At 40.2% G+C, this 26,841-nt stretch overlaps 1 protein-coding gene across 1 annotated transcript in view; it reads left to right on the top strand.

Moving 5' to 3' along the window:
* The window catches only part of LOC125261191 (SEC14-like protein 1), a 66,389-nt gene that overhangs the window by 28,755 nt on the left and 10,793 nt on the right, over nt 1-26,841 (top strand). The gene's annotated exons all lie outside the window — the stretch shown is intronic.

The raw sequence follows: 26,841 nt of genomic DNA, 5'->3' as shown, positions 1-26,841 counted from the left end.
CAAGCGGAGCAACCACCCAGTAGAGCAGTACAGTAATCTAGCCTTGAGGTCATGAACGCATGAACTAACTGTTCGTGAATAATAATCCGCATTTGTCATTCAGAGCATATGTCGTAGTTTAGATATATTTTTAAAATGGAAGAATTCGGTTTTACAGATTCTAGAAACATGTCTTTCAAATGAAAGATTGGTATCAAAGAGCACACCCAGGTTCCTAACTGACGACAAAGACTTAACAGAGCAGCCATCAAGTGTTAGACGGTATTCTAGGTTATTACGTGAAGAAGTTTTTGGTTCAAAAATTAGAATCCGTTTTTTTCTGAATTTAGTAGTAAGAAATTACTGGTCATCCAATTTTTTATATTACCAATAATACCAATAATGCCCAAAAGAAAAAGAAAAAACTTAGCGTGTGACTTTTAATTATAAACAAGCCCGAAATACACAGGTACTCTTATTTTGAAATGTCTGTACTATTGCAGGCTGATCCTTCAGATTCTTACAATCGTCTAAAACATTTTATATAAAGGCCATAAAGTAGACTTTGTAATAATTCATCAACTTGAGTTCATTAGCAATCGCTTGGCATAAATCCGCCCTTTTCATTGATTGAGAATCACTTTGAAGCAATGTTGTGCGAGCTTGTAGAACGCGCAACAGCGCCCCCTTGTGACTTTGCAAAATGTAGCGCCCGTGGGAATATCAGCGGGAGTAAACAGTTCTGATGCACACATAACGAGCAGGTATGAAACGACTAGTTTATCGATCGCGGATGGTTTCATTATCTTGTGTGGATATAAAAGTATAAGAGGATAAAAATAATAAAGGCAAAAATGTGTCTCCAAATATACTTGGGCGGCCGTTATTATACGTGGGCGGCCCGCCCAAGTAAAGTCTATGTGTGGGAAGCACTGATATGGAATCTCTTCGTTTACTACTACAAACTGATAACAGTCAGATAAGTAAGTCTTGAACCATGCCAATGCAATTCCACTAATGTCAACATAGTTTAAGTCTATTCAAAAGAATATCGTGGCCGATAGTGTCGAAAGCAGCGCTGAGATCTAGTAGCACTAATAAAGAGATACAACCACGATCGGATAAGAGCAAATCATTTGTAACTCTAATGAGAGCAGTCTCAGTACTATGGTACAGTCTAAATCCTGACTAGAAATCCTCACAGATACCATTTCTTTCTAAAAAAAGGAACATAGTTGTGATGAAACTGCCTTTTCTAGTATTTTTGACAGAAAAGGTAGATTTGAGATCGGCCTATAATTGTCTAATTCTCTAGGCTCAAGTTGTGGTTTTTTAATAAGAGGTTTAATAATAATAAAAAACTTTTTCTTCCAGCTGCGCTCCATTTTTCTGGCAGCTCTCTTAAGAGCCCAAGTGTGCTCGTTGTACCACGGCGTTGGTTTAGTTTCCTTAATCTTCTCTAAGCGCAGAGAAGCAACTGCGTCTAATGTGCTGGATAAAACAGAGTCAATAGTTTCTGTTGCAACATCGAGGTCTTCTAAGTTGTCTGGTATGCTAAGGCGATGAAACTGATCAGGAAGATTATTTATAAAGCAATCTTTAGTGGTAGAAGTGATGGTTCTACCAAATTTATGGCTGGGTGGCGGTTTTGTCACTTAGACAGCCAGCCATTGAGTGATGATAATCTGCTAACTATCTCATCACTCCGAACAGGAAGGGGACCAGAGCAAATTACTTTTTCTGACACCATACTTGCGAGTTCACACACCTCTTTAATGTTAATTTTAGTGATCTCTGACTGGCGAAGTCAAACATCATTTGTGCTGACGTGAAGAATATTCTTAGAGTATTTATGATAAGCCAGCACTTTTAAATTTGCTTTGATGTCAGGTGCTCTGGCTCCCAGCAAACATGACTATGGTGGCTGGTGTCTCTATTTTCACATACTGTGTAATAGAATCACAAATTACTAGGGCACTTTAAACAGGATTCTCAGTGGGTGAGCCTTCCTGATTCTAGCCCCAGAGCTTGTTTGATACTTGGTTGAGCCTAGGTAGTACTTTCCTCATGTTAGAGGGTCGTTCTGTAGAGTACCTCGCTTCCTGAGTCTAGTCAGAAGGTCGAAGGACTCACGTGAGACCTCCCTGGTAGATCAGCTTTTTAGAGCTGTAGGTACTCCCTCGTTTGAGAGGATTGTCCTATAGAGAGCCTCACTCCTTGAGTTTGGTCTGAAAGGTTGAGAGATTCTTGTGAACCCCCTTGGTACATCAGCTCTTGATAGAGCTGGAGGTACTCCTCTCATGAGAGAACCTATGTAGAGTACCCAGCCTCCATAGTGCTTTGAAAAAGTGCTCTGTAAGTCCAGGGTCCAGCACTCCACTCGTTTATAAGGGTTTGGAAAGAGCTATGCTGAGTCTTGCTCCCCAAGATACCCGTCTTTTTGTCCTGTGTGAGCTGGTTGCTGCCTCTTCTGCAGTCCCTCTCATCTGGTTGCCTCTCATGAGGCACGTATGGTAAGAGACTCTGTTTAGGAAACAGTCTGGTTGTTGGCTAGACTAGGTCACAAGTCAGACCGAGTTAGCCTCCCTGGTGGCTCTGGGGTTTGACACTGTGTCCCCCTAAAAGTGACTGGCCAAGGCTCCTTTTGGTCTTGGCCATATTCCCTTAAAGGAACCCCTTCTCATTGAAGATGTGTGTTCCAATCCCTTGAGCGGCCTTTGACAAGTCCTTCCGTTTCTTTACAAAGGCACTTTTTCATTGAGGCATGTAGCTCGGGCAGTGGCCATGGGGAATACTGTCATTAACAGCCTAGTGTATGACCAGAAAAAGGGGGAGTAGTTCTGGCGTATCATCTGGAACTGCCATTATTGTGCTTAGTCACAGACATTTTTTGGCATGCACTCCATGGGAATTTTGCTTCCCAAAGTGTCTCGGGATGCAGTGCAAGTTCCCTTTCAAAAGGGAACGTCTCAAGTTACGACTGTAAACCTGGTTCCCTGAGAACAGGGAACGAGACACTGCGTCTCATAGCCATGCCTCTGGGCTGCCTGTTCAGTCCCTTCAGATGAAGAAGTGGATGACATGTTCTCTAGGCACCCCTTATATACTTTCTGGTCACTCTAGTATGAAGTCATAGGCTGTCTCCGGCCAATAGGATTGCCATGGTTTTACAGTTGCTTCAGATACCAGTCACACAGAGTTTTCTCAGGGCGCAGTGTCTCATTCTCTGTTCTGAGGGAACCAGGGTTACAGTCGTAACCCAAGATGTTTTTCCTTTGTGTTTTATATAATGACCACTAGGAGGTGCTCTAGGCATATGCTTTCCTTGATTGGTTTTCTCCCGGGAAACTCCCGTAATTTGTATGGCCCTACCTCGTTATATGAATAATCGCATCAATACATTATTCCAAGGTTGTCCAATTGCCAGATTTTGTATGAAACGCATCCTACTCACACAATAGATACATCATACAATTTTGAACCCATTTGTGACCTCAACCTGGCAACCTATAACTCGGTTGCGCTGTTGATATCTGTGCAGGTAGACGGGGGAATTTGAATCAAGCGTCACTAAAAATGGCATTAGAAAGCTCAGGTGGTGCTACGGTGAAAAAAACCGAATTATAGCTGCAAATATAACAACAGCTGGGTGGAGGAAATTAATTTCTTATCACGAAGCAGCATCGACAATAGAGGGTATGCACGTGACGTCACCGTCGACCTCTACGACTGCGGGCTCGCACACCGGACGCGAAGCTCAGCGCCTCGCCACGTCTTTAAAAGTCTAACGCATTGTTTTCTATGAGTGTATGCACACCGGCGGCGACATTAGGCGCCTGTCCGCAGCGCCCAGCTACGACTCAGAAAAAATATAAAACAATGCATTCGAATTTGAAAGACGTGTCGCGGCGCAGCACGGTACTGAGCTTCGCGTCCGGTGTGCGAGCGCCTTGAGCGGTAGCATTGGTTTTCAGCGTGAATGTCGTGAAAAACACACAAAACACATCCAAAACGGGAAAGAGCTTTGTGATTGACTCTACAAATAGCTTTGATACAAAACCTGAGGTATATATTTAAAAACTGCAGAAAGCAACGACTCCAGGCAGAGAAACGTGGATTTGCAGTTATCATTTTGTGTCAAATTGTTGGATTTTGAGGTAAAATCATATATATTGTATTGTTATATATTGTGTTGACAACTGATCAATTAAATATTTTCCATCTTATATTCTGCATAATTGGGTGTTTTTCAATAAACAACAACACTGACAAAAACTATACTATAAAACTATATATGTTTTAGGGCTGGTCAATATGACGATATAACATTGATAAAAGTGATTACGTGGATTTAAACCTACCTATATTGTAGATATGTAAAATATTCACAGGCAGATTTGCTTTATGTATTTCCCAGCCGTCGAAATCAGGCACATATAAATGTCAGGAAACACGACTCCTGGCTGCCATTCAATATCCATGGATTAGGTTTATTTGAAAAGTTGTAAGGAACACATTCAATTCCAACCTTTAGTGTAATTAGTTAGTTTTACTTGTGTTTTCGCAGTTTTCCCCTGTTAAAGCCTGTCACACAGCAGGTTCTTTTGCCTCTCAGTCCAGCAGAGGGAGCGCGCTTTCAGCGGGAAAGTGACGTCAATGCATACCCTCTATTCCCACACTTTTTTCTATGGGTTGCACTTCCGGTTTGGGGAACTTCCATTCAAAAAGACTGAAACTAAAAGTTTCAAATCATAAGGTTGCCCTACAAATAAAGTTTATCCGTCAGTTTGACTGAATGAGCTGTCAATGTTTCTTTCATGTTTTATTTTCAGACATCATGAGAATAACGTAATGCTTGGTATTTTAACGTAACATGTTATAACAAGAATATCTATGGCAAGAGCTCTTTTCAGTCGCTGCTTTCTATCCTTGTGATTTTCTTTTGTCCCTTTGCATAACGTACCGCTGTAATAGTATGAAAAAGGACAACATATACTGCAATTTTGTGGTCTGTTCTCCCGATATAATTTATGATATATCCCATTAATAATTCGCTGGAATGCACGAAAAATCTCTCGTTTTCTCCTCAAAGCCTCACGTCTCTTTCCAGGTTTGTTTTCACAGGTAAATACAATTTATCTGTAAAAATGATGGAAATAACTATGAAATAGTATCACGCAATGCTGAAGTTTATTAACATTTTTATTAAGTAACGTTAACATTACTTAATGTCACAGATATATATCACTATAGTTATATTTAACCCGTCCGTTATTGCTGTGGAAAGAATCGCGCTTTTTCATGGCCTGTTGAAAGTACCTTGATGATGCTTTTATATTTTTAAATGTCCCTTTAATGTTCATTGGTTGAAGGGTGAGAAGAATAATGTCATCTCATTGTACCCGGTTTAAAAATAAAACATATTATTGTGTTCATAGAGCGAACATTTCACTGACTGTTAATAGCTTAACGGAAGTTACTCCCATGATTTGCGCAAAGCGTCATGGGGCGTGGGAATAAGGTGGATACAAAACCTATACACAAAGTCTGCTACTTACAATTATAATTCTGGATGTAAGAAACGCTAGGAAACACCTCATGTTAAATACATGAAGTACATTAAATTTTTTGTTACATGTTTCACATGCACCACAATGTTTCCTGTTTCCTTTTATGTAATATATAATTTGTTATTCATGTTTCTTTTTTATTTATATTATAAGTCTCATTATTATCACAATAATTCTTATTAATAATTATTTATTATTTATTTACTTATGTATATTTAACTTGCCTCTGACCCGCCCCAAACCCAATCCCCATCTGCCGATATTTTATTATATAAAATAACATACTGTATTTAGTATTGAAAAAGAGTCTGTTAGTGATTGTGATCTCGACTTCAGTGACTAAAGTTAAATTAATACGTCGTTAGATGGCGGCAAAGACTGTAGGAGTGAGTCAGTCGCAAAGACTTTTATATTGAAAGGGACTAAAACATTTACATTGTTTTCACTTTGAACTAGTGCTGTCAATCAATTAAAAAAAAAATTTAATCGCAATTAAAAACATTTGTTTTTATATGATTTTAATATATTTTATGATGTAGTAATTTCACAGTTACTCTCCAAATTAATATAGAAAGAACATAAAGACTATATTTTAAGTACTTGTTTAATGACATCTTTTTATGAATGAAGGCCAGCTACTGATGTCTCAATGAAATTGACCCCCCCCCCCCCCCATTTTAAACATGAATTTATCTTTTTTTATTTTTTTTTTTATTTAATGAAACAGGTATGACGGGCACAAGTAAATATGACATTTATTATGGTTTGTTAGTATTGTTTCAAGTTTGAGATGGTTATGAAGGGCACAGGTAAATATGACATTTATTATGGTTTGAGAGTATTGTTTCAAGTTCAATTAAATGTTATATTTTTTGAAGCCTAATAAATTGATAGCTTTCAATTACACTAATGTTGATTAGGCTTCAAAAAATATAACATTTAATTTAAGTGAACTTGAAACAATACTCTCAAACCATAATAAATGTCATATTTACCTGTGCCCTTCATACCTGTCTCATTTTTGGCATGATGGTGGAAATGGGAATGTTCAGTGCTTTAATGGTAATAATAATAAATATAGCTGCGAGCAGCGATGACGGGCCAAAGCCCGGTGGCACCGCCACCCCTGTGGCTTCAGGGCAACTGTGCAAGGCGGGCAATGGGCATTTAAAACAGTTAAGCATAAAAGGAGTGTCAAATTCACTCCACATTTACTGCACTACAAGGTAGCGCTACAGAGCCCCTCCTCCCTGCCCGTTTCTAAGGCTTTGCCCATGTCTACTGGCTAACAATCCTGATGTGTGTGTGGAGTTTCAAACAATTTGAAGCATGCTAAGAGTCTCAAAAGCATTCAAAACCAATATAAAAGTTTGATGCGTTGCCAAGGCAACTGTGTTTGAGATATCACAATTCTTTTCAAAGGTCTACATCTGACATGTTTTGACATTATTTAAATGAAGTTTGAAGCAAATAGGGTAAACATAAGATGGTGATCTCAAAGCATGCTGAAAGTAACACATTTCCTGCTGCCAGTTGGTGGCGCTATAACTTTGACTCACAATAGTCACATCTATGTGATCAGCCTTGTAGAACGAAGACACAGCCGAAGATTCATCAAAATCAATTAATGTATGCAGAAGTTATAACATTTTGTTTCCCTTTTCTTGCCATAAATTCTTTGCCTCGCCACGGCCAAACCGTTTGAGATATCCAAAATCCGTTTGCAATTAAACAACTTCAATGTGGTAGCAACAAGTTAAAAAAAGCTTGGTGTAAATTGGATAAACCCTGTAGGAGTAGTAGTATAAAATTCATAGCCTGTTTTTTCAAAAAATTAACATTCAAACCAAAATAGCTGACTTCCTGTTGGTCGGAGCTAATGAATGTAAATTAGAAAGTTGTCCGGCTTGATGAGAACAATATGTGTACCGAGTTTGGTGACTGTAGGAAAAACTAACCCCCCACTTTTGTCAAAAGGTGGCGCTACTGAGCCCCTCCACCACGCCCATTTCTATGGCTTTGTCCATGTCTACTGGTTGACAATATTGATGTGTGTGTCGAGTTTCATGCAATTTGAAGCATGTTAAGAGCCTCAAAAACACTCAAGAATATTATTACAGTTTGACCTGTTGCCATGGCAACAATATTTCAAATATCAAAAATCCTGTCATAGGTCAACATCTGCTGTGTATTGACATTACACTGATGAAGTTTGAAGCAAATCAGGTAAAAATAAGAGGGTGATCTCAAAGCATTTCAAAAAGTGATACACTTCCTGCTGCCAGTTGGTGGCGCTATAACTTTGACTCACAATAGTCACATCCATGTGATCAGACTACTACAACCAACACACTCGTGAAGTTTCATAAAGATCAATATATGTATGCAGACGTTATAACACATTTCCTGTTTCCTTTTTCTCGCCATAAATTCATTGCCTCGCCACGGCCAAACCGTTCGAGATATCAAAAATCCGCTGGCAATTTTTAATCATCAGTGTCTTGACTTCATGCTGACCGAGTTTGGTGGCGATCGGATCAATCGACTAGGAGGAGTATATGAAATTCCAGAGCATGCGTTTTTCAAACAACCCATAATAGCTGACTTCCTGTTGAGGTGACGTATAACTTAGAGCACGAAAGTTGTTCGGCCCGATGAGGTCTATATGTGTACTGAGTTTTATACTTGTATGTGCAAGCGTGTTTGATATATGGACCATGTTTTCGGACCCCATTCAAGGGGGCGCTGTCGAGCCCCCCTGCCACGCCCAGGTACCAGCTTCTGTCCGGCTGTAATGGCCGCGGGTTCTGACCCGTGTGCAAAATTTCAAGAGTTTTTGAGCATGTTAAGGGCCCCAAAAAACCCCAAAACCTAAAAAAAATAAAAAAATAAATATAGCTGCGAGCAGCGATGACGGGCCAAAGCCCGGTGGCACCGCCACCCCGGTGGCTTCAGGTCAACTGTGCACAGCGGGCAATGGGCATTTAAAACGGTTAAACATAAAAGTTCTATGTCAATATCACACCACATTTACTGCAGCAGCTTTTACTTCAAACTTCAGCCATGTTTTTAGTGTTTTTGGTCTAAACAGCATATTATTAACTTTTAACCATTTCAACTACCAGAAGACTGCTATTACACTACAATTGTCCACTATAGATCAAGTTTTAGAATAACAAATATTTTCGTACATATATTTCCCTGTCAGCTTGCCTCCTTTAAGATGACAAATACATGATTTTTTTTTTACTCCTACTGCTACTACCTTGTTAAATTTATACACATATTTCTTTCAAACCATATTAAGTCTGTGCACTATAAGTAAATGTTGTGTTATACCAAACTATTATTTTAACATTGATTATATCATAATATTTACAAATAAATAACTACACACAAAATATTGCATTGTACCCTAAACAATGCAGTTTTATTTTCCAAGTTTTAAAGTTTATTAAAACTCATACAATGAAAACATAGAATCAGTCCACTTTAATCAGTGCCTAACACAGCTATTTTGTCATTCGAACTAAAAAAAAACAAAGACTAACAGTTTTCTTATCTTTTTACTGATCTGAAGTATAGTACCTTCATTTTGAGTTCATCCAGGTTCAATTACTAAACATACAATCATAATTTAATTTAAATCAAACAATGAGTGCAAAATATCATCCTAATCTGCCATGTCTGTGTTTTTTTCTCAGACAAACCCTAATAAAATTCTAGAGCAAATTACATACTGTTATTTGTGCAAACTCCACCGTGCTCTGAGAAATCTAATTTAGCCTTAATGTGAATGTCTGTAATTGCTGATGTTGTATCCACCTTATTCCAACGCCCCACGACGCTTTGCACGAATTATGGGAGTAATTTCCGTTAAACTGTAAACAGTCAGTGATAGACACTATGATCTTTTTAAACTGGGTACAATAAGATGACATTATTCTACTCCCCTTCAACCAATGAACAATAAATGGACATTTAAAAGTGTGAAAGCATCAACAACGTAATTTCAACAAGCCATGTAAAGGTGTGATTTTTTTTTTCCACAGCAATAACGGATGGGTTGAACATATGCTATAGTGATATATATATGCATTATGTAATACATTGCCTTAATAAAAAAGGTCATGAACTTCAGCATTGTGTGATACTATTTCAAAGTGATTTCCATTTTAATAAATTGTATTTACCTGTGAAACAAACCTGGAAAGAGACGTGAGGCTTTGAGGAGATTCTTTGTGCATTCCAGTGAATTATTAATGGGATGTATTGTAAATTATATAGAGAGAACAGACCACAAATGTACAGTATATGCTGTCCTTTTTCATACTATTACAGCAGTATGCAAAGAGACAAAATAAAATATTCTGGAGGATAAAAAGCAGCTGCTGAAAAGAGCTCTTGCCATAGATATGTTTGTTATAACATATTACAATACCAAGCGTTATGTCATTCTCATGATGTCTGAAAATAAAACATGAAAGAAATTGACAGCTGATTCAGTCAAGCTGACAGATAAGCTTTAATTGTAGGGCAACCATATGATTTGAAACGATAAGTTTCAGTTTTTTTGAATGGAAGTTCACCAAACCGGAAGTGGAACCCGTAATTTGAAACGAAGTAGGCTAGTCAGGAATAAGGCTAGTCAATAATCCTCACACTTCATGTTTTTGACCTCCCTGAGCTGTTGTTTGTGCCCCAATCTTATGCACCAAAAGCATGCTTTTGCAGTGTGTTTTTATATTTGAATTAACCCTAATTATCAAACTAATAATGTAATAATATGTTGTCAGTGGCCTACAAATGAACTGGCCTGATTAGCTGCTTCAGATGAGTAAGGGTTGGGAATAAACTCTTAAGCACAGTCTGCAATAAAAGGGTTAAATAACTGGCTGTAAAACTCTCGCTGTCTCTCACTTTCACTCACACACACACACAGAGGGAGGGGGGAGGGGGACTGAGACCCTACGTCTAAGAGAGCTTAAGTGTGTGCGTAAGAATGTTTGAAAAATCCAAATTTAAACCAAAATATCTGACTTCCTGTTGGTCAGAGCTAATGACTGTAAATGAGAAAGTTGTCCAGTTTAATGAGAACAATAAGTGTACCGAGTTTGGTGACTGTAGGTTAAACTAAACCCCCCACTTTTGTCAAAAGGTGGCACTGCAGAGCCCCTGCTCCCCGCCCGTTTCTAAGGCTTTGTCCATATCTACTGTATGACAATAATGATATGTGTGTCGAGTTTCATCCAATTTGAAGCATGTTAACGGCTTCAAAAACGCCCAAGAATATTATAAAAGTTTGACGTGTTGCCAAGGCAACTATGTTTGAGATATCACAATTCTTTTCAAAGGTCTACATCTGCCATGTTTTGACATTATTGTGGTGAAGTTTGAAGCAAATCGGATAAAAATAAAATGGTGATCTCAAAGCATTTTGAAAGTGACACGCTTCCTGCTGCCAGTTGGTGGCAGTATAACTTTGACTCACAATAGTCACATCCATGTGATCGGACTATTACAACCAACACACTCGTGAAGTTTCATAAAGATCAATCGGTGTATGCAGAAGTTATAACACATTTCCTGTTTCCCTTTTCTCGCCATAAATTTGTTGCCTCGCCACAGCCAAACCGTTCGAGATATCAAAAATCCGCTGGCAATTTTTCATCATCAATGTCTTGACTTCATGCTGACTGAGTTTGGTGGTGATCGGATTAATTGCCTAGGAGGAGTATATCAAATTCCAGAGCATGCGTTTTTCAAACAACCCATAATAGCTGACTTCCTGTTGAGGTGACGTATAACTTAGAGTACGAAAGTTGTTCGGCCCGATGATGTCTATATGTGTACCGAGTTTTATACTTGTATGTGCAAGCGTGTTTGATATATAGACCACGTTTTCTGACTTAATTCAAGGGGGCGCTGTCGAGCCCCTCTGCCACGCCCGGGTACCAGCTTTTCTCTGGCTGTAATGGCCGCGGGTTCTGACCCGTGTGCAAAATTTCAAGAGTTTTTGAGCATGTTAAGGGCCCCAAAACCCCCAAAAACTTAGAAAAAAAATAAAAATTAAAGCTGCAAGCAGCGTTGAAAGGGCCCTCGCACCCAGGCTCACCGCCACCCGTTGGCCTTAGGAAAACCGTGAACAGTGGGCGACATGCATGTAAGCGAGTGAATACAGGACAATTATGGCTAAAGTCATTTCGAAATGCCACACTTCCTGCTGCCAACAGGTGGCGCATTGACCGTAACTGAATTTTGCCATGTTGATGTCTTCAGGCCAGGACTTTTATCGAACATGTGAAGTTTGGAGCAGATCGGACATTGTATGCCTGAGTTACAACAACTTCCTGTTTCTTTCGGGGGTTAATCACATAAATTAGCACTCAGCCAAGTGTTGCATGATTTAACGTGTCTCTAGCATGTTTGGTACTTCTTGGCATAATGAAATGTGAATCTGGTAGTGAATTACATCGTGAAGCATGCCACTTCCTGTTGCCAGCAGGTGGCGCTATGACTAACTAAATATTGTCATATAGATCTCTTTAGGCCAGGACTCTTATCACACATGTGAAGTTTGGGGCAGATCGGACATTGTTTGTCTGAGTTACAATAACTTCCTTTTTCATGGCGAAAACATCAGACTTTGTCAGGCCGCCACGGACACGACCTTCAGCAAAAACTCAAGATCTTTGATATTTATCATTGCTAAGGTCTTGAGAATAGACTGACAACATTTGATGTTGATCTGGTTAAATCTCTATGAGGAGTTAATCACAGTGTAAAACATGTCATTTCCTGTTGCCTGCAGGGGGCGCTATGACTGCAACTGAATATTGTTATGAATATGTCTTCAGGCCAGGACTCTAATAAAGCATGTGAAGTTTGGGGCAGATCCGACATTGTTTGTCTGAGTTACAATAACTTCCTTTTTCATGGCGAAAACATCAAACTTTGTCAGGTCGTCACGGACACACCCTTCAGTGAAAACTCTAGATCTTCGCAATTTAACGTCACAAAGGCCTTTAGATTAGACTGACCAAAAATGACATTGATCTGATTAAATCTCTAGGAGGAGTTCGTTAAAGTACAACGTCTGTAAAATGCAAAAAACGGTGAATTAATTCAAAATATCTGACTTCCTGTTTGGTTTCGGATTTCACTCCAAGAGACTTTTTTGTAGATATCGGGCTGATAAATGTGTGTTCCGAATTTCAAAACCCTAGTGAAATGTAGCGAGAGGGGCTGTACGTTAGATGGCACTATCGAGCCATTTTGCCACACCCAATTCCGGAACCCATAACAGGCGTAAATTTTCACCACTTCTGACGCGTGTGCAAAGTTTCATGAGTTTTCGAGCACGTTTAGGCCCTCTAAAATGCGATTTACTTTGGAGAATAATAATAATAAATATAGCTGCGAGCAGCGATGGCGGGCCCAAGCCCGGTGGCACCGCCACCCCGGTGGCTTCAGGGCAACTGTGCACAGCGGGCAATAGGCACTTAAAACGGTTAAACATCAAAGGACTATGTCAAATTCACTCCACATTTACTGCACTACAAGGTGCCACTATAGAGCCCCTCCTCCCTGCCCATTTTCAAAGGATTACATGTGCCAAGTTTTAACATTATTCTGATGAATTTTGAAGCAAATCAGGTAAAAATAAGAGGGTGATCTCAATGTATGCTGAAAGTGACACATTTTCTGCTTCCAGTTGGTGGCGCTATGACTTTGAATCACAATAGTCACATCCATGTGATCAGCCTTGTACAACGAAGACTAAGCCGAAGTTTCATCAAAATCAATTAATGTATGCAGGAGTTAAAACACTTTGTTTCCCTTTTCTTGCCATAAATTCGTTGCCTCGCCACGGCCAAACCGTTTGAGATATCCAAAATCCGTTTGCAATTAAACAACTTCAATGTGTTAGCAACAAGTTAAAAAAAGCTTGGTGTAAATTGGATAAACCCTGTAGGAGTAGTATTATAAAATTCATAGCCTGTTTTTTCAAAAAATTAACATTCAAACCAAAATAGCTGACTTCCTGTTGGTCGGAGCTAATGAATGTAAATTAGAAAATTGTCCGGCTTGATGAGAACAATATGTGTACCGAGTTTGGTGACTGTAGGAAAAACTAACCCCCCCACTTTTGTCAAAAGGTGGCGCTACTGAGCCCCTCCACCACGCCCATTTCTATGGCTTTGTCCATGTCCACTGGTTGACAATATTGATGTGTGTGTCGAGTTTCATGCAATTTGAAGCATGTTAAGAGCCTCAAAAACACTCAAGAATATTATTACAGTTTGACCTGTTGCCATGGCAACAATATTTCAAATATCAAAAATCCTGTCATAGGTCTACATCTGCTGTGTATTGACATTACACTGATGAAGTTTGAAGCAAATCAGGTAAAAATAAGAGGGTGATCTCAAAACATTTCAAAAAGTGATACACTTCCTGCTGCCAGTTGGTGGCGCTATAACTTTGACTCACAATAGTCACATCCATGTGATCAGACTCCTATAACGAACACACTCGTGAAGTTTCATAAAGATCAATACATGTATGCAGATGTTATAACACATTTCCTGTTTCCTTTTTCTCGCCATAAATTCGTTGCCTCGCCACGGCCAAACTGTTCGAGATATCAAAAATCCCCTGGCAATTTTTAATCATCAGTGTCTTGACTTCATGCTGACCGAGTTTGGTGGCGATCGGATTAATCGTCTAGGAGGAGTATATCAAATTCCAGAGCATGCGTTTTTCAAACAACCCTTAATAGCTGACTTCCTGTTGGCGTGGTGTTTAACTTAGAGCACGAAAGTTGTTCGGCCCGATGAGGTCTATATGTGTACTGAGTTTCATACTAATACGTGCAAGCGTGTTTAATATATGGACCAAATTTTCAGACTTTTTTCAAGGGGGCGCTGTCGAGCCCCCCTGCCATGCCCGGGTACCAGCCTCTCCAGCGTCCTAATGGCCGCGGATTCCAATGTGTGTGCCAATTTTCAAGAGTTTTTGAGCATGTTAAGGCCCCCCAAAAGCCCCGGAAGACGGAAAAAAAAAAAAATAATAAAAAAAATAAAAAATAATAAATATAGCTGCGAGCAGCGATGGCGGGCCCAAGCCCGGTGGCACCGCCACCCCGGTGGCTTCAGGGCAACTGTGCACAGCGGGCAATAGGCACTTAAAACGGTTAAACATCAAAGGACTATGTCAAATTCACTCCACATTTACTGCACTACAAGGTGCCACTATAGAGCCCCTCCTCCCTGCCCATTTTCAAAGGATTACATGTGCCAAGTTTTAACATTATTCTGATGAATTTTGAAGCAAATCAGGTAAAAATAAGAGGGTGATCTCAATGTATGCTGAAAGTGACACATTTTCTGCTTCCAGTTGGTGGCGCTATCACTTTGAATCACAATAGTCACATCCATGTGATCAGCCTTGTACAACGAAGACTAAGCCGAAGTTTCATCAAAATCAATTAATGTATGCAGAAGTTATAACACTTTGTTTCCCTTTTCTTGCCATAAATTCGTTGCCTCGCCACGGCCAAACCGTTTGAGATATCCAAAATCCGTTTGCAATTAAACAACTTCAATGTGTTAGCAACAAGTTAAAAAAAGCTTGGTGTAAATTGGATAAACCCTGTAGGAGTAGTAGTATAAAATTCATAGCCTGTTTTTTCAAAAAATTAACATTCAAACCAAAATAGCTGACTTCCTGTTGGTCGGAGCTAATGAATGTAAATTAGAAAATTGTCCGGCTTGATGAGAACAATATGTGTACCAAGTTTGGTGACTGTAGGAAAAACAAACCCCCCCACTTTTGTCAAAAGGTGGCGCTACTGAGCCCCTCCACCACGCCCATTTCTATGGCTTTGTCCATGTCTACTGGTTGACAATATTGATGTGTGTGTCGAGTTTCATGCAATTTGAAGCATGTTAAGAGCCTCAAAAACACTCAAGAATATTATTACAGTTTGACCTGTTGCCATGGCAACAATATTTCAAATATCAAAAATCCTGTCATAGGTCTACATCTGCTGTGTATTGACATTACACTGATGAAGTTTGAAGCAAATCAGGTAAAAATAAGAGGGTGATCTCAAAACATTTCAAAAAGTGATACACTTCCTGCTGCCAGTTGGTGGCGCTATAACTTTGACTCACAATAGTCACATACATGTGATCAGACTCCTATAACGAACACACTTGTGAAGTTTCATAAAGATCAATATATGTATGCAGACGTTATAACACATTTCCTGTTTCCTTTTTCTCGCCATAAATTCGTTGCCTCGCCACGGACAAACCGTTCGAGATATCAAAAATCCCCTGGCAATTTTTAATCATCAGTGTCTTGACTTCATGCTGACCGAGTTTGGTGGCGATCGGATTAATCGTCTAGGAGGAGTATATCAAATTCCAGAGCATGCGTTTTTCAAACAACCCTTAATAGCTGACTTCCTGTTGGCGTGACGTTTAACTTAGAGCACGAAAGTTGTTCGGCCCGATGAGGTCTATATGTGTACCGAGTTTCAGACTAATACGTGCAAGCGTGTTTAATATATGGACCAAATTTTCAGACCTTTTTCAAGGGGGCGCTGTTGAGCCCCCCTGCCACGCCCGGGTACCAGCTTCTGCCCGGCCCTGTTGGCCGCGGATTCCAATGTGTGTGCCAATTTTCAAGAGTTTTTGAGCATGTTAAGGCCCCCAAAAAGCCCCGGAAGACGGAAAAAAAAAAAAAAAAAAAAAAAAAAAAAAAAATAATAATAATAATAATCCTTAGAAAAACAAGAGGGCCCTGCGCGAATTTTCGCTTGGGCCCTAATAATAATCCTTAGAAGAACAAGAGGGCCCTGCGCGAATTTTCGCTTGGGCCCTAATAAACGGAGCAATTCCAATAGGGTCCTCACACCATCGGTGCTCGGGCCCTAATAATAATCCTAAAGAAAACAAAAGGGCCTTCAGCCCCTTACATGGCTTTGGCCCTAAAAAAAAAAAAATAATAATAATCCTTAGAAGAACAAGAGGGCCCTGCGCGCTAATTCGCTTGGGCCCTAATAATAATAATCCTAAAGAAAACAATAGGGCCTTCAGCCCCTTACAGGGCTTTGGTTTTATTTATATAGCGCCTTTCCAGGGCTCAAGGACACTTTAGATCAGCAGATCAGCATATTAGAATGATTTCTGAAGGATCATGTGACACTGAAGACTGGAGTAATGATGTTGAAAATTCAGCTTTGCCATCACAGGAATAAATTACTTTGTGAAATATATTCAAATAGAAAACAGTTATTTTAAATTGTAATAATATTTCACAATATTACTGTTTTTTTACTGTATTTTTAATTAAATAAATGTAGCCTTGGTGAGTAGACAATACTTCTTTTAAAAACATTAAAAATCTTAGTGGTTCCAAACTTTTGGACTGTACTATATTAGCCGACAGCCTAACTGTAAAAGAAGCGCCTGAGCATATATATATATATATATATATATATATATATATATATATATATATATATATATATATATATATATATATATATATATGCTCAGGCGCTTCTTTTACAGTTAGGCTGTCGGCTGGCCTTTTGATAATATTTTTTTCTAAAGGACGCCTTCTGGCTTGATAGTGAAAGTGCTTTTAGGCTTAAAAGAACTTTTGATTTCATCCTTCTTCATGCATTAAAATAAGGAGGGAAAATCTTCATTCTGTGAGCCGCAGGAAGGTAAGCTGGGTCTATATTTTTATGTTTATAAAAAGTGTAGACCTTGTTTTTCCTGTATAGCTTTCCTGAGCATGTAGTCAGTAAAGTTAGAAGGGGTTCTTTTGGGCAAAATAACTGTAGCATTAGGTTGGCTAATTTTCAAAATATGCAGGCCGCTTTATGGCCGCTATTTTGTAGCCTCCTATGTTAGAGTAGCTTCTTAGCTAATACTTTAATTTGGTTTGAGTTGGCACTCGTCGCTTCAGTTATTTGTGTACAGGACGGCTTATCGGCCACCTGACACTGTTTGCTTGCAGTGCTTCATTTTCTCCTCATATTTGAAGGTTTCAAAATGAAGCCCAAGCTTTGCTTGGCCCAATGGGCCTTAGCTAGCGGCTAGGCTAGTGCTAGGTTTAGGTGTTTGTTTGTTATATCACCCTTATTACTATCCCTGTGAGGTTGTATAGTTCCTAGTTCTGGCCTTCTCCTGAGGGAGTTGCGGGCCGTATACTCTTTTCCCCTTCGATGAAAATGTAGGTGCTATGGCTGATGTTAACATCTAAGGTTGTAGGCTGTTATTAGCCTTCCTGGTGCTGGTTTTCCCAAGTGGTAGGCCCTTATCTTTGAGAAGATGAGTTATGCAGTGCTGCTAGGCCCCACTTTTTAGAACTTTAGTCATGCTTATAATGTCTTCACATGAGCTCCTTGAATTATATTCAAGTTTCAGATTACGATGCTAAATATTCTAGCTTTCGTTCTCTAGGGTTCATTACAGATTCCAGTTCTGTTCTGTGAAACATTTATCCTGTTTGGATGGCATGTATTACAAAGCATTCATGTTTGCTTTGGGTTCTAAGCTTTAGCCCTACATACATATGTGAGCTTACTCATGTGCTGCCACAGGTTAACGCCTGTTTCTGTGATAGCAGGCTGTGATTAGCCTCTATCTATGAACGTGGTGTTTTGTTGTACTCCCCGGTTAGGGTGTGTGTTTTACTGAGTGCATCACCTGTTGGATTGCACACTCAGGTTGAGTGTAGAGAGTCTTATCCTGGTTAGAATAGTATGATCTCTGTTAGCTCCCAGTCGATCATGACCACAGCAGCTGTCTTGCATTTGCTGTTAAATTGTTGGCTCTTTATTGTTGCCTCTCTCTTATCACAGCTTGTTTTTGGGCGCTGTTGGTTACGATCATGAGTTTGCTCATGTATTTTTAGCACTGCCTCAGGCTTTTGCTCACGTTGTCTGGGGTAATAGGCCTGTTCGGCTTTCCTTAGTCCGTGATAGCATTTATATGTGTACTGAGGTACATTGCCTGTTAGAATGTTATGTCCGCTGGCTGGTGCCGCATGGTGGTAAAAGTAGTAGGCCTGGCCAGGCATCCTTTTGTACCCTCTTGTGTTGCCCCAGCTGGGCTGGTTATGTCTAGACTCATTCCATGGTTAAGTCATGTTTTGACTCTCGCCGCCTTCGGCCGCGCCCACCTCTGTACGAGTAGGCCCTAGGTTAGGCCTTTCGTTGAGTTCTGCGGCGTAGTGTGTACTTCTCATACCTGAGGGTTTCTCAAGTACTTGACCTGCGGGCCTGCCATAGTCATGAAGCTACCAGTGGTTGATGCCATGTGTTCATAGAGGTTGTAGGCCCCCGTCAGGGCCTCCTTTCTGTCTGCATGTTGGCACAGCTTTGTGTGGGTTTCTATGTGAGTCATCACCATGGATGGGTCATGATGCCACTAGCTGACGCAGCGTGTATATGGGTTGTAGGCCTTCGCAGGCCTCCTATGTGTCATGCTGGAGTTTGGCTTTGTACTCCTCTCGCTTAGAGAGTAAAAGATGCTTTTACTGAGTACATCCCTGAAGTGGCTTGCCTCTCGAGGTGAGCTCTTGTACTAAAACTAACTTTTGGTCTGGTTTTATACATTTGCTGCCTTGAGCTTGGTTTCCTTTAGCTCTAGTCGAGCTAAATAGCTACCCTGTCTGTTACTCGGTTCTATTTTGCTCCTAGAACTTTAGTGGCCGCTAGCTGACGCCACGTGTGACGGGTAGGCTTTAAGGGCCTTCTTTGTAAGCATGCTGGCTTTATCTTTGTCAGTTTTTATTTACTTTACAGTAAAGGGTCTTATGTCGCTGGCTGGCCGGGGCTCGGGCTGGCTAATGACCTTCCTTTGTAGTCGGTCTGTCTAGCCTGAACCTCGATAACACTGCCACGAGCTGATGCCACGTGTCTGCTGAGGTTATAGGCCCACAGGGCCTTCTTTAGCGTGTGTTGGCGTACGTTGTACTCCTCTTGCTTAAAGAGTGAAAGGGTGCTTTTACCAAGTACACTGCTCGTCGGGTTGTGTTGGATGGGCTGTCTTGTGGGCACTCACAGCTACCTAATTACTTGGTTGGTCATGCGCTCAGCATGCTTTGTTTTCAGTTCTTTGGCCTTATGGGCCATCCTGAATACCACCTGGTGTGTTGGGTTCGTGTTATGATGTTAGTTCATTGTAGAACTCTTAGCTATATTGTAGGCCCCTTTTGTTCGGCCTCCATGGTTATGTGCCTACAGTACTGTCTGTCTGTTAGGTTGAGCTTCGTACTTCCCTCTAGGTTGACCGCGTAATTGTGCTTAGCTCCCTAAGCTGGTCATTGGTTGTAGACTTCTATGAAGTTTCCCGCTGAGACCGGCCCTTAGGCTGGTTTGTGCTCCCTTTACTGGTGTTTTTCTAGCGCACAGCCTCCTCAGTGCTTTATCAGCCACTGAGTAGATCCTAGGATGAGCAGATTATACTCCCCTCAATATGAGGGTTTATAGCACTTAGCTGAGTTCTGCTCTCCGGGATGCCCATCTCTTAATGGCCGCTAGATGATGCCGCGTGTAACAGGTAGGCCCTCGGGGGCTCCTTTGGGAACATGCTGGCATGTACCTTTTGCACTTCTTTTACATTCTTTTTGAAGACAGTAAAAGGAATTTTATGTCGCTGGCTGGCCAGGGCTCCGACTGACTCATTAACCTCCTCTGTAGTCGGTTTGTTCTGCCTGGAGCTTGATAACACTGCCACTAGCTGATGCCACGTGCCTGCTGAGGTTATAGGCTCATGGGGCCTTTGCTTAACACTCTGAGGTCTGTGAAAGAGACTCAAAATACTCCGTCAGTGTTGCACATACAATTAAGAGTTATGCACCATTTTAATCTGTGGAATATCTTCTTTTATTTGTGTACACTCAGAATAAAAACAAAATGTTGTGCTTTTTGCAAAATAAAGAAAACTAACATGAAGCGTGATCTCTAGTCTCCCTCTGAACGAAGTCCAATCTTATAGTTATCAGAAAATGAACTGTAACTTAGTGAATACTAATCACAAAAAAATTAGACTTATGTCTAAAAAAACGTTGAAATTTCAGGTTTTAAATCGTGTAAGTCAAATTGAAAACAAATATTCTTTGTTTATGTAATCTGTATGAAAAGAGAGCCATGTCAGAAGTCTGTGATTCAGCTCATTATCCGCTAATGCGGCCACGCCCACGGAGCGAGCGCTATTCAGACGCAAATTCAGTCAATACATGTATACATCGTCTCAAATCGTGTATTTATTGTCTTTAAAAGTGTTTTACATAGCCATAGTTAGCGATCTCTGGCCTCTGTTAGTTCGGTTAGTTCCTGGATTGCCTATTCTTCTTTAGCAGGCATTTGTGGACTAAAGGTGCACAGAGCGCCCTCCGGCTGCAAGTATGAATTGAAAACACAGTATCCAGCGCTCACAGTGATGACAATAAATCCTGAATAAATATTACTCCTCTGTATAGAAAATTAACAAACATATGAGAATCCATCAATATTTCTCCAAATGTGCATGCTTTAAGCTAAAAGCCTATATGAAATGCCATAGAGGTAACATAATTGTTCAGACACTTTGCATCACAGAAATACATTATATTTTAAAGAATATAATAGAATACCATTATTTTAAATTGTAATAATATTTCACAGTATTGCTGTTTTTTCTGTATGTTTGATTTACACCATGATGAGCTTTGAGACATGATCACAGAGGGTTTTTTCACAGCTTACCTGTCTGAAAGAGCTCATTATTTATGCAGCTCATTAGAGCTCTTTATGTGATTCTTTTGTCTTCTCAGGTGAGAATCACCCATTATTCATGATGATTCATGCCTCCACGCATACTGTGTTTCTTGACCAAAGATGTTTTAGAAAATTTAAATCTCTCTATTGTTTTATATGAAGGAGTAGGAAGGATAATTTTTACATAATTTTGAAGCAAAAACTCTAGTCTACAATCTCCAATACCCAGAAGTCTTGTGAACACAGATTTAATATTATTTTTTTGGCCTTATTTCAGTGACTTAAGTTTTTTGTTTTTTCAATAACCACGCATAAACGTTATTCCTTCAAAAACACAAACATGTACATACATGTTCCTCACATATTATGATAGCCTAGTTTGTGCTGAATACAGTGTAATGACACTTTTGTCATTTGTATATTTATGAACAACTGAAAAAAGCACAAATGTCAGGGCATGTCAAAACTTCTCCAGGCCCCAAATCAGCCTCAGACTCCAGAGGGTTAAAGAGTAGGAGGGTGCTTTTACCAAGTACACTGCTCGTCGGATTGTGTTGGACGGGCTGTTTTGTGGGCACTCACAGCTACCTAATTACTTGGTTGGTCGTGCGTTTAGCATGCAATGTTTTCAGTCGAATGGCCTTATGGGCCATCCTGAATACCACCCTGTGTGTTGGGTTCATGTTGTGATATTAGTTCATTGTAAGAACTCTTAGCTATGTTGTAGGCCCCTTTTGTTCGGCCTCCATGGTTATGTGCCTACAGTACGGTCTGTCTGTTAGGTTGAGCTTTGTACTTCCCTCTGGGTTGACTGCGTAATTGTGCTTAGCTCCCTAAGCTGGTCATTGGTTGTAGACTTCTGTGAAGTCTCCCGTTCAGACGCCCCAGGCCGGTTTGTGCTCCCCTGTACCAGGGTGCTCTAGCACACAGCCTCCTCAGCGCTTTTATCAGAAGCTGAGTAGATCCTAGGATGAGTGGTCTTACTCCCCTCAGTACGAGGGTTTATAGCGCTCAGCTGAGTTCCGCTCTCCAGGATGCCCATCTCTGCGTGTGGGTTTGAGTTGCTCACTCTTCTTTCGCAGTCGCTCTTACCTGCTCTCCTCTTTTGGAGTTCGCGCATTGGAGATTCTGTATGTCAGACAAGGTTGGCCCAGACTATGTTTGGCTTTCGTTAAATTAGTACGGCCTCCTTGGTGGCGTCAGGGGTGAATTTATCCCCCTAGTGACTGGCCGGGATTCCTTCTGGTTCCCTGGCCACATTCCCTTTAAGTGACCACTTCCTATGGGTTGTTGGTCCCAGATGCCTTGAGCAGCCTTGGCAGGCCTTTTACGAAAGGCCTCTTTTAGGCTCAGCTTGGGCAGTTGGCCGTAGGGAATGCTGTCACTGACAGCCTTGGAGAGTTTTTTCCCTGGAACTGCCGGACATTTGTCCAGACTTTTTGGACATGCACTCTCCTCCAGCATGGCAGCGTGGGTATATCATTCCCCGTAGCGCAGTCTAGCGCAGAGTTGAAGTTCCCTTTCGAAAGGGAACATCTCAGGTTACGCATGTAACCATGGTTCCCTGAGAACAGGGAACAAGACTCTGCGCTTCCCTGCCATGCTTCGGGATGCCTGCTGAACAGTCCCTCAAAGACCAGAAGGTGTTGACTGTTTCCTCAGGCGCTCCCTTTATACGTCACGGTTCGCGCCGTTCGATGTCTTAGGCTGTCGCCGGCCAATAGGATTGGAGTTGTGTGATTCTTGGCATTTCGAAAACCTGTCACAAGTGACGGTTCCCCATAGCGCAGTCTAGCGCAGAGTCTAGTTCCCTGTTCTCAGGGAACCATGGTTACATGCGTAACCTGAGACGTTTCCTCCTCCTTATGTAAATCTCATTTGTTTAAAAGACCTCCGAAAAACAGGCGAATCTCAGCATAACACTGACTGTTACGTAACAGTCGGGGTGTACGCCCCCAATATTTGCATATGCCAGCCAATATTCTAGGCATTAGACAAGGGCAAAACGTCTGGATGAGCACAGCTGAATCATCAGACTAGGTAAGCAAGCAAGGATAATAGCGAAAAATGGCAGATGGAGCAATAATAACTGACATGATCCATGATAACATGATATTTTTAGTGATATTTGTAAATTGTCTTTCTAAATGTTTCATTAGCATGTTGCTAATGTACTGTTAAATGTGGTTAAAGTTACCATCGTTTTTTTACTGTATTCACGGATACGAGCCGTCGCTATTTTCATTTTTAAACACTTGCAGTCTGTATAATTCATAAACACAACTTCATTCTTTATAAATCTCTCCAACAGTGTGTAATGTTAGCTTTAGCCACGGAGCACTATCAAACTCATTCAGAATCAAATGTAATCATTTTGATTCCTTTTTTATCCAAATAAGCATTGTACTAATCTTTATTCCTCTTGAATTAGATACAAGTGTTTTTAGTTCATTCCGTGTTCATTCTCATCTGAACTTCTATTGATTTTCATTTCATTTCCACCTGTCCTTCTGAACCAGCTGTTTTGCATGTACATTCAATTTCTGCTGTTTTTGCTCTACCTGCTCCGTATTGCGCTACTGCCCCTTCTGGGGCTTGGCCCCGAATTGCTGCTTGCAGTTATATTATTATTATTATTATTATTATTCCTCCCCAATGGGAGTCTATGGCAGCCCTATCAACGGAACATGAGAAAATGATGAAATTTGGCACACTTGTAGTGATGGTAATGTCTAGAAATCTGACCAATTTTGGAGTCTCTAGGACCAACTCTATAGAGCCACCACCAGTTCAAAAATTCACTATTCTAAAGGTTATAACATTTGAACCATTTGGTCTAGACGAATGTAATTTAGTACATCTGATTTGGCTCGTCATGCTGATGCTATGCAACATCTGACATCAAGTCTCCGCCCATTATAGTAGCAGCCATTTTGAAAAGTACAGTATTCTGTTTTTTTGCTACTCCTCCTCCAAATTTTGTCCAATTTTGTCCAAACTTTGATCATATGATCCTTGTTCTGAGCTGCACAGAACTGACTGAACAGATTTTTTGTATTCATATTTGTTCAAAAGTTATGTTGTCATGAAGTTAACGAGGTCGCCCTGAAATTGCTATAGAGGCTGTATCTCGGCCAAACTTTGAGCAATCGAAACAAACATTGGTACACTTGATCAAGACCATGATCTGAGGTTCCATGCGAAATTTGGGAACAGCGCCACCTACAGTTCATGAGATCTGAAAAATGGCTATTTTGGCCAATAACTTTTGAACAGTTTGTCAGAAAATCAAGATCTTGGTGTCTATGTATTCCTTGGGCCATGCCGAATCCGAGGATATAGATTGTCAACATCAGATGATACGCATGTCCGCCATTTTGAATTTTGTCATAAATTGCAATATCTTTTAAACAATTTGACATATCTTCACCAAAATTGGTACGTATGACCTTTAGAAGGTCCTGAAGGTACATGAGAAGTTTCAACACAGCGCCACCTACTCTTCCACAGATATAATGTTTTTTGCAAAAACGCTTATAACTTTTGAAAACACTTTCCAAAATGTGTATGCTTTGTCATTTTATTCCCTGGCTAATGCCAATTCCAACGATGTGTCATTTGTCATTTTCCTTAAATATACCTGTCCGCCATATTGAAATGAAAAACAGTTTTTTCGCTACTCCTCCTACACATTTTGTTAAATTTTGTCCAAAATCAGCTCAGGTGATCTTTGGACCGAGCCGCATAGAAATGACTGAACGGATTTTTGATATTCGCTACCGTTCCCAAGATATTCATCTCTGAATATGACCTTGCTTGTGTTTGTTGTCTTATGCTAATTAGCTTAGCATGCTAAATGGTTATTTTGTACAAATTGCTTCTGTTCCTGATATGGAATGTTTCTGTGAATGATCTAAACTAAAATTTATAAATATAACATATGGTGCATTTTTATAAAAATTCTTCATTGTGAGTTCATTCTCATGAACTACTAAATTTCGACAGCTATGTGACACTGTCTCCCCAGTGGCGCAAAGAGTTGAGTGACAGACACATGATCCAGAGACTGTGGGTTCGAGTCCCGTGTGGGTCAACTTTATAAAATTGTTTGTAATGTTGTCATTTCAATTCCTTTATTATCCAAATAAGTATTGTACTAGTCTTTCTTCTTTTAATTAGAAATAAATCTATTTTTATTAATTCTGTGTTCATTTTCATCTCAGCTTCTGGTCATTTTGAGTTCATTCTTACCTCTACTTCTGAACCAGCTGTTTTTCATGTACATTCAATTTCTGCTCTTTTTGCTCTTCTTGCTCTGCATTGCACTACATCTCAGACATTTGAGTGCATGAAATGTATGCTGTGTTGCTCTTCATTGTGAGTTCATTCTCATTAACTACTGAACTCTGACAGCTGTGTGATACTGTCTGCTCAGTGGCGCAAAGAGTTGGGGGACAGACACATGATCCAGAGATTGTGGGTTCGAATCCCACGTGGGGCGACTTTATAAAATTGTTTGTAATGTTGTCATTTCAATTACTCTATCATCCCAAGAAGCTTCTGGTCATTTTGAGCTCATTCTCACTTCTACTTCTGAACCAGCTGTTTTTCATGTACATTCAATTTCTGCTGTTTTTGCTCTTCTTGCTCCACACTGCACTACAGCTCAGACATTTGAGTGCTTGAAATGCTTGCCGTGTTGCTCTGCTTTAAAAGCTGCTCTTTTTGCTGTGCTGTTCTGCCTGCAGTGTTGCTCAGCATGCTGTGCTGTTCTGTTTGATGTTCTGCTCTGCTTGGTGTGCTGCTCTGTTTGATGTGCTGTTCTGCTTACAGTGCTGCTCTGCTTGAAATGCTGCTCTGCTTGCTGTGTTGCTCTGTTTGCGGTGCCTTCGGTGCTTGGCCCCACATTGCTGCTTGCAGCTATATTCTATAAATATGTTTGTATTGGCAAACCTTTATTCAGAAAATGTTTGTCTTGTTTATAATTCAAAGACAGCACGTTACAAATAGAAACCCTTTTTTTCTGTGGGATTTAGTATCATATTTGGATATTGGAATAATAAATTAAGTATTTTAAATGAATCACATGTAAATTCAATGTTTACTGTCTAAGGGTTTCTTAATTGTAGATTAGTTTTCATTACAAAACCTGTATAAATGACTCGACTGTCAGGTTAAAGGGATAGTTCACCCAAAAATGAAAATTTGATGTTTATCTGCTTAACCCCAGTGCATCCAAGATGTAGGTTACTTTTATTCTTCAGTAGAACACAAATGAAGGTTTTTTAACTCCAACTGTTGCCGTCTGTCAGTAAAATAATGGAAGTAAATGGGAACTTGGATCAATAAGTGTCGAAAAACCTTGCATAGACAAATCCAAATTAAACCCTGCGGCTCGTGACGACACATTGATGTCCTAAGACACGCTTAGTGAGGTCTGATCGCACTCTGACAACGGCAGTGATGTCTGGCACTCATTGAAGTATATGCGCGAGACATTACTGC

Source organism: Megalobrama amblycephala, unplaced genomic scaffold, assembly GCF_018812025.1.
Source record: "Megalobrama amblycephala isolate DHTTF-2021 unplaced genomic scaffold, ASM1881202v1 scaffold367, whole genome shotgun sequence".
NCBI classification, from domain to species: Eukaryota; Metazoa; Chordata; class Actinopteri; order Cypriniformes; family Xenocyprididae; genus Megalobrama; species Megalobrama amblycephala.
Note: the sequence above shows the minus strand (reverse complement) of the source record. Positions and strands in the feature narration are given on the sequence as shown.